Here is a 7405-nt window from a genome sequence, read left to right on the forward strand (position 1 = left end):
TAGGGAGTCTGCAGCAGGTGAAACCTGACCCTCCACAGCTTCAGCCAGTGGACAGGATCTGTTAGAGCTCTCCAGAGATGCAGCAGCCTCCAGCCCTTGTCAGGGACTTCTTTCCAGGTTTTTCTCTTATGAATTCAAAGAATGAAACCCACAGATAACGGAGAGTGAGAGTGGAGGAATAGGATTCATTCAAGTGAGAGGAAAATAGCAGGTTATCAGTCAGGTGTGCTAGTCTGGGAGTTAATGTAGCTACCAGGTATGGTCATTGATCACTACCTATGCTAAATAGGTATTAGAAAAGTGACAAGGCTATTGGTCAATATCTCTTCTAAACAGGTACTGGAAAAGTACCAAGGTTATTGGTTAATATCTCTGTTAAACAGTAACTGGAACAGTTAAGGCTATTAGTCTGGCTCATGATTTTTGATGGGCTATGACCTTTCCAGCCCTTGAGTCTGTAGCCTTCACTCAGGTCTATCCCACTTCCCTCTTCCTATTGCTCCAGGACAAAGAGTTAGCTGGTAAGTTTGGACTGTTTCTACAGGTTAATTTCATGGAGTAGCCATTAAGTTTAGAGAAGCCCTTTTTTGGGGGGTAGGGGACAGGGGCACTGTCTGTCCTATCTATTCACTAACACTAAAGTCCTTCCCTTAAGCGGAATTATTAAATATTTCAGACTTTGACTCCTTCAGAAACAAGCATCTGGCTCCTTATGCTGCAAGTTCCTTGATGGTATCTACACACTGATACAATAATCACTTGCCAATCAGATGACCTGCCTATTCTCTCAACATGGAGGGTTGAATTAAACAGGGGCAAGTTGAAACAAAGATCTTTTAAATTAAAATCAACTTCCTGATAACTACTCTTCTGCATTCCAAACTTCCTCAGGCTGAAACTGGCATGTTCTCTGACCAGCACAGCATAGCTAAATCTACATATTTATATCTTCTGGCTTTTGTTTCTATAAATTATGACTGCTTCTGTAAGACTAATGAAGAAATAGTCTAGCTGCTTCCCCCCAGTTTTATCAAATGCATTAAATTTATTTTTTTTGTTTTTACATCATTTACTTATTTCTTATGTAGGTGGGCAGCTGAATCTGGCCAGCTGCAATCCAGACCGTTTCCCTGTCATGGTTGCTAGTAACAAGAGTTCTTGAATTTATATTTAGCAATTGTTGTTTCACTATTTTAACTTACACAGGACTCAGATGTTTTCCCTAACATATAAATTCATAAATGTTTATCCCATTTATATCTAACTATCCATTTGAACAGCTATTTTTAGATTGACCATAAAAACCAAGATTTCAAGAGCTTTCATTTAGATTCATCACTTGCCAGTTTTTAAAAAGTTAGACTTTGATATAATTATTATAGCCATAAGCAGTTATTAATATTAAATCTGTACTTCCAAAGCCTGACTTATTTGAAATAATGTCTTTGCCTTTGAAAGAATGTGTTTATAACTGAGTCTCAACACTAAGAAGAGCAAAGGGCAAGTGAAAGGAAAGGTTTCAATCCGTCTTTTTTGTTGTTGTTTACATTGTGGATGTTTTAATCCTTTATCTCTGAGAGTTTTTTTTTTTGTACTGGGGATTAAATCCAGGGATATTTTACCACTGAGATATATCCCCAGCCTCCCTCCCCAATTTTCTGTTCATTTTATTATAGGGTCTCACAACTTAGTTTTTCACTCTGGCCTCAAACTTTCCTGTTTTAACCTCCTGAGTTGCTAAGATTATACTTTTGCACCTGGCAAAATAAGTTTTTTTTTAAAGTGAAGAATTAATATCTCTTCCTAAATTAAGATCTAATCCAATAGAAAGAGAAATTCTTTCAAAGGCAATTTTATTTCACAAAGGTTTAGTAAAATCATATTTTGGAGAAACACTAGCTAATAAATTCTTCTGACCTAATTTGTTTTTTAATCAGATATAGATTTTTTAATATTTAGTTTTTAGTTTTAGGTGGACACAATATCTTTTATTTTATTTTTATATGTTATTGAGAATCAAACCCAGTGCCTCACACATGCTAGGCGAGCAAGCTACCACTTGAGCCACATCCTCAGCCCCTAGATATAGGTTTTTCCAAGAGTGGGGCAAAAAGTGTTTTCTATACCCATTCACCAGTAAAAGTATCTTTTGAGCTTTGCAAAGCTTTGTATTCCTATTTTAATTTATCACAGGTTTTAGTCATTTTAGAAAGCACTTGCTTTAAATTTTAAGACATTTTTCATTTTTTAAGAATTTAGAAATGGCAAATAAGAAATTTATACATATTTTGTACTTCAGTGTTATTATCCAAGGACTCTGAATTAGCACACAATAAAATAAACTTGGGAATATTAAGTTTTCCCCCTTTTTATTTATTTGTATGTTGAGGCACCATAATATTCAAACATAAAGCCAGCTGAGTGCTAGATGGTTTTTTTCCAAACAGTTTTTAATTCCTTGAACTTTGGTTTTCATGTTAGTGGAACTGCCCATTCTCCAAAAATTTCAACTATCTGAGATAACTGGGAGAGATGTATTTTGGACTAAAAGGGGCAAGATTCCAATGGCCAGGAGAAAGTAAAAAATCAAAAAGGCAAATTTATGTAATGAAGTGGCAAGAGAAAAGACCAGATGCAAGCGAACAGGTTTTGATAAGGATTCTGAAACAAAGGACATCCAAACTAAATAACAAAGTTGGCAGCCTTCTAAAGCTCCAACTATGCAAATCCAAGCAGGTGATCTTAATCAGGTGTAGTCTGCTTCATCATTATTTTAGAATTGGTCAGGTAAGAACTTGTCCCCAATAAGAAAATTGCTGTTGCATCATTACAAGATGTTTGTCAATCAGACCTCTTGGTGCTGGAATCCAAGGTGACTCAGAGCAAAGCAGACAGATACAAAATTGAGGCAGAATGTCAGGCATGATGGCACACACCTGTAATCCCAGTGATTTGGGAATCTGAGTCAGGAGGACCAGAAATTAGAGGCCAGTTCAGCAAATTAGCAAGACCCTCAGCAGTTTAGCAAGACCCCGAATTAAATAAAAAATATAAACAAAAAACTGGGAATGTAGTTCAGTGGTAACTCCTTGATTCAATCCCCAGTACATACACACACACACACACACACACACACACACACACACACACACACAATAGAGGTGGAGATGCCATATCTTTAGTACTGTTTTTAGTCACTTATTAGGCAAAAGTAAAGTTTCAGTCCTCATTGAAGATCCAGAGCCAGGTCAGTTAGGCTAGGCCAGGCAGACCCTGCACAACTATACCACGATGAAAAAAAAAACTTGCTAACAAGAAACTGAGAGCAAAGCCCACAGAGGTACTGGCTGTAGTTCTACAGGGCCTGCCAGTCTTCTGAGGAGGGCCAAGAAGGGATAAGAATGGTGATGATTTTTTTTTTTAAATCAAGATTTGTAAGTTTTTTCTTCTAGGGATTGTGTAAGGAGCTCTGTGAAACCTATTGTTTTAGTCAGTTGTTTTTCCTTTCTGTGACTAAAAAACCTGATAAGAGCAACTGTAGAGAAGGAAAAGTTTATTTGAGGGTTCATAGTTTTGGTCTGGTTCCATTCCTTGGGGCTCAAGATGAGGCTGAACATCAATGTGGAAGAGTGTGGTGGAGGGAAGCAGCTCACAGGATGATCAGGAAACAGAGAGAGAGTCTACTCACCAAATGCAAACTATATACCCCCAAAGCATGCCCCCAGGGACCCATCTCCTCCAGCCACACCTTAGGGGCCAGTAGTTGCACTCAGTTAAGACTGTCATAACCCAATCACATAGCCTCTAACCTTTTTTTTTTTTTTTTTTTTTAGGGAGAGAGAGAGAGAGAGAGAGAGAGAGAGAGGGGGGGGGGGAGAGAGAGAGGGGGAGAGAGAGAGAATTTTTTTAACATTTATTTTTTAGTTTTCGTTGGACACAACATCTTTGTATGTGGTGCTGAGGATCGAACCGGGGCCGCATGCATGCCAGGCGAGTGTGCTACCACTTGAGCCACATCCCCAGCCCCTCTAAACCTCCTTTATTGTCTCACACTTGAGCTTTGGGGAACACCTCACATCCAAGCCACACCACCCATGAAGGTGAAGAGAGAGGAAAGGGAGAGAGGAGGCTGCTGTGGAAGAGGTGGGAATATGGAAAGACTGGAGGGTCATGGTTAGCCAGAAGCTGGGGGATGAGGAGAGAGGAGGATAGACACTAGAGACATTTACCTACTTAACACTTACTTAAGGAAAAAGAGTAAAAAAAAGTGTGTTATGGGGTAGATTTTAGATTGCTAGGAAAAGGGAAAGAGAATGAGACTTATGTGGGTTAGCAGTGTCTCTCTCACCCACACCTCTCACCAGAAAAAAAAAAAGCATCAAAGCAAAATCTTTAATTAGGCTATTTTGTGTCAGTGTTTGCTGCCTTCTAATACATACAGAGGCAACTAGAGACCTGTATTTAATTATTTTATTTTACTTTATTTTGCAGTTCTAGGGATTGAAGCCAGAGGTGCTCTACCTCTGACCGACATCCCTGACCCTTTTTTATTTTGAGTTGGGGTCTTGCTAAACTGCCCACACTGGTCTTGAACTTGCAATCCTCCTGCCTCAGACTTCTGCATCACTGGGATTACAGGCATGCATCACTGTATCTGGCTAACTGGAGGCCTTCGGAAGGACCAAAATCACAAGTCACAGAGAACATCCTCATAGATAAAATACCACACGTGTCTGGAAACTACACATGTGACATCAAGCTATGCATTCAATGTGTCTCAAAAATCTTGGGGGATGGTGGGCAGCTATCTAGAGCAAGGCAGTGAAACAAATATAGGTGATATGTAAGTAGATAGATGGATAGGACCATTGCCTTTAAATATAAAAAATTAAATAAAAACAAAATAAGTTTGCTTTTCATTATATCTACTCTGTCAATTGTAGTGATAAAATACATGTCAATATCAGCAATAAAAATACTTCTAGGTAAAAATGTTTTGATGGTCTGAGTTCTAAAAAATTGTAGACTTATCATTCAGTTATTTTGTCTATCTTCAACATCTATATCTATTAGTATTTAGTAATTATTATTTATTCTTAGTATTTATTTATTATTTATTTTTGAATAAATATTGTATTTCTCATAGAAGTTAGTTTGGAGGACTCTCCTTATTGACTTGGCCCTAAACACAGACCCACTTACAGTCTGGAACAATTTGAGTTCACTTTGGGTACCACTCATAGCCCAAGCTAATATATATATACCTGTGATTAATCAGTGGATTCAAACTAAATGATTGATTGTGAAGATGGAGCATGAGCTTAATCCCACCCATGTCCTGTGTGGGAGGTGGAATGGGGTTCCTCTGCATGGAGTAGCTGGCGGGGAAAAGACCACCCGGCATGGAAGTAAATTTTTTTATATGGGGGCAAGATGTCTCTTTGACCTTACAGGCTGAGCTTCCACACTGGGAAGAGAGATCCAGAACCCGCATTTTCCTTTATTTATACAAAGGATCTTCAGAAGGATTTTGATGGAAGTTCTTTTGCCTAATAAGGTAGGAGGTGGGCTGTCCAAGCCTAATGGGTAAGGCCCAAGTCCTGAGCTGCAAGAGCTTTCCCATTGGTAGAGTGAGGGCAGAGATCTGATGCCTTGGGCAGTCTACACATGGGAATGCTGGGATCCTTCCCGAGGGGAGACTTAAGTCCCCATGGTTCATTACTGAGAAAATATCCACTCAAGTAGTGTCATGGGTGGCGTACCACAGCTGGATGTGGTTATGCAGTCCTATTATCCTTGCTACTTAGGGGCCTGAGGCAGGAGGAAAGTTTGAGGCGAGTCTCAGCAACTTAGCAATAGCCTGCCCCCCAAAATAAAAACTAAAAGGGTTGGGGATGTAGGGTTTGGTCTCCATATGTAGACTGGTGGGTGTGTTAGTATGTGCATGTGTGTATGCATTTGTGTGTTTGTGTGTGTGTGTGTGTGTGTATGTGTAACTATAGACATCTCAGTGCTACTAACACTATGTTTTGGTTGCCAGTCTCCAACCTCCCTCTGTCCAATCTCCCTATAGAGGTTATGGTGGTTGGCTATTTCCAGGATCTTGAAGTTGATTTGTTTCCACTATCTGATCAATAGATATCATTTGTAATGTATCCTATTTAATACGCTTATTAAAATATCATATCTTTTTTGGATTAATCTGTTTAAAAATATATTTTACAGGTAAATTTTCAAAAGCAAGTGAATTTCCAGTAACTTTTAGAGATCTTGAGACAATTTATAGATTTTCCAAAAATTTAGGACAAGCCCAGGGAAAAACTGGCTTGGGGTGGGCCAGGTCTGGGAGGAATAAAGGCTTTTGGGAGTGAAAGTATGAGCACAAGCCTTTCCAAAATAAAGTTATAATCTCCTTTTCCTTCCTTTTGTCTCCTTTCTACCAATCTTTGATTTCCTTCTATACTACTCAAATCCTCTGCAAATACTTGAATTTGAACCATTACCCATGCGCAAAAATTTAACAGGGATGCCCTTTATACTTTGAATATAATGCTTATTCCTCCACCACTGACATTTATTTTAAAACTGACATGTTTTCCCTTTTCTCTTCCCCTTACCCCCCTTTTTTATCATGGGGAGAGCAAGATTAACCTTCTTCTTATCCTAGGTTATTGTATTTTGTCACAGAAGAGCAAGGAGCTGAAGCTCCAAACCTTGGTTCTTGTGTTCTCAAAAAAAATTTAAAGCCAGACGCTGAAAGTCATGCTAGAGAATTTTATTATGAGTGAAGGCGGAGTGGAAGTGAAGTAGGGTGGATGCAGACCAGGGCTCCAGCAGACAGCACTCTCAAGGGAGAGAGCGGGCCCTCTCTGAGCAGAGAATGACAAAGAAAATAGTGCTGTTTCCAAATTTATTACTGTTTAGTGTTTGCCTTGAGAACTGGGGTCCACCTTCTGCACTCTTTGCTAATCAGGTGTTCAATTCCTTCTTCATTTTGGACAGTGGAGTATTTTTTTTTTTAACCTTAGTTGGTCCTCTCTGGAACTGTCATGGTAAGCCATCCTACTCAGAGGCTTCATCTACAGGTCAATCCTATGTTAATGTGGGCATTGGGGTGGCAACTGGCCAGAGGTTTCTGATCTGCCTTGAGTCACTAAAGAATCCCTGCTTCTGAGATAGAAGGAGATACTTGGGGCATAACTTCTGGTTTTATCTTGACCTTTATGGACTCTGTTGAGAGTTAGTCCCATAAATCCTTCTTTCTTTATGTATTTCCCCCATTTAGCTCCTTCATTTGTTTATCCTCAAGGTTTGTGTACTGATATTTCTCTACAGGTTATCTGCTATAAGTTATTTACTCATTTGCCTTGGTAGTAACTTAAAGGAAACTTTAAGAGTAGCTTAA

General features: G+C 39.1%; 1 long non-coding RNA gene across 1 annotated transcript; it reads left to right on the forward strand.

Annotated features, from left to right (window-relative positions):
- Positions 1-423: 423 nt before the first annotated feature.
- Positions 424-4924, forward strand: LOC144377753 (uncharacterized). Its single transcript, XR_013438802.1, has 2 exons — positions 424-521; positions 4492-4924. It is a non-coding gene; the product is annotated as an uncharacterized LOC144377753 (long non-coding RNA).
- The last annotated feature ends 2481 nt before the right edge of the window (positions 4925-7405 follow it).

This window comes from Ictidomys tridecemlineatus, chromosome 1, assembly GCF_052094955.1.
Source record: "Ictidomys tridecemlineatus isolate mIctTri1 chromosome 1, mIctTri1.hap1, whole genome shotgun sequence".
Lineage (NCBI taxonomy): Eukaryota > Metazoa > Chordata > Mammalia > Rodentia > Sciuridae > Ictidomys > Ictidomys tridecemlineatus.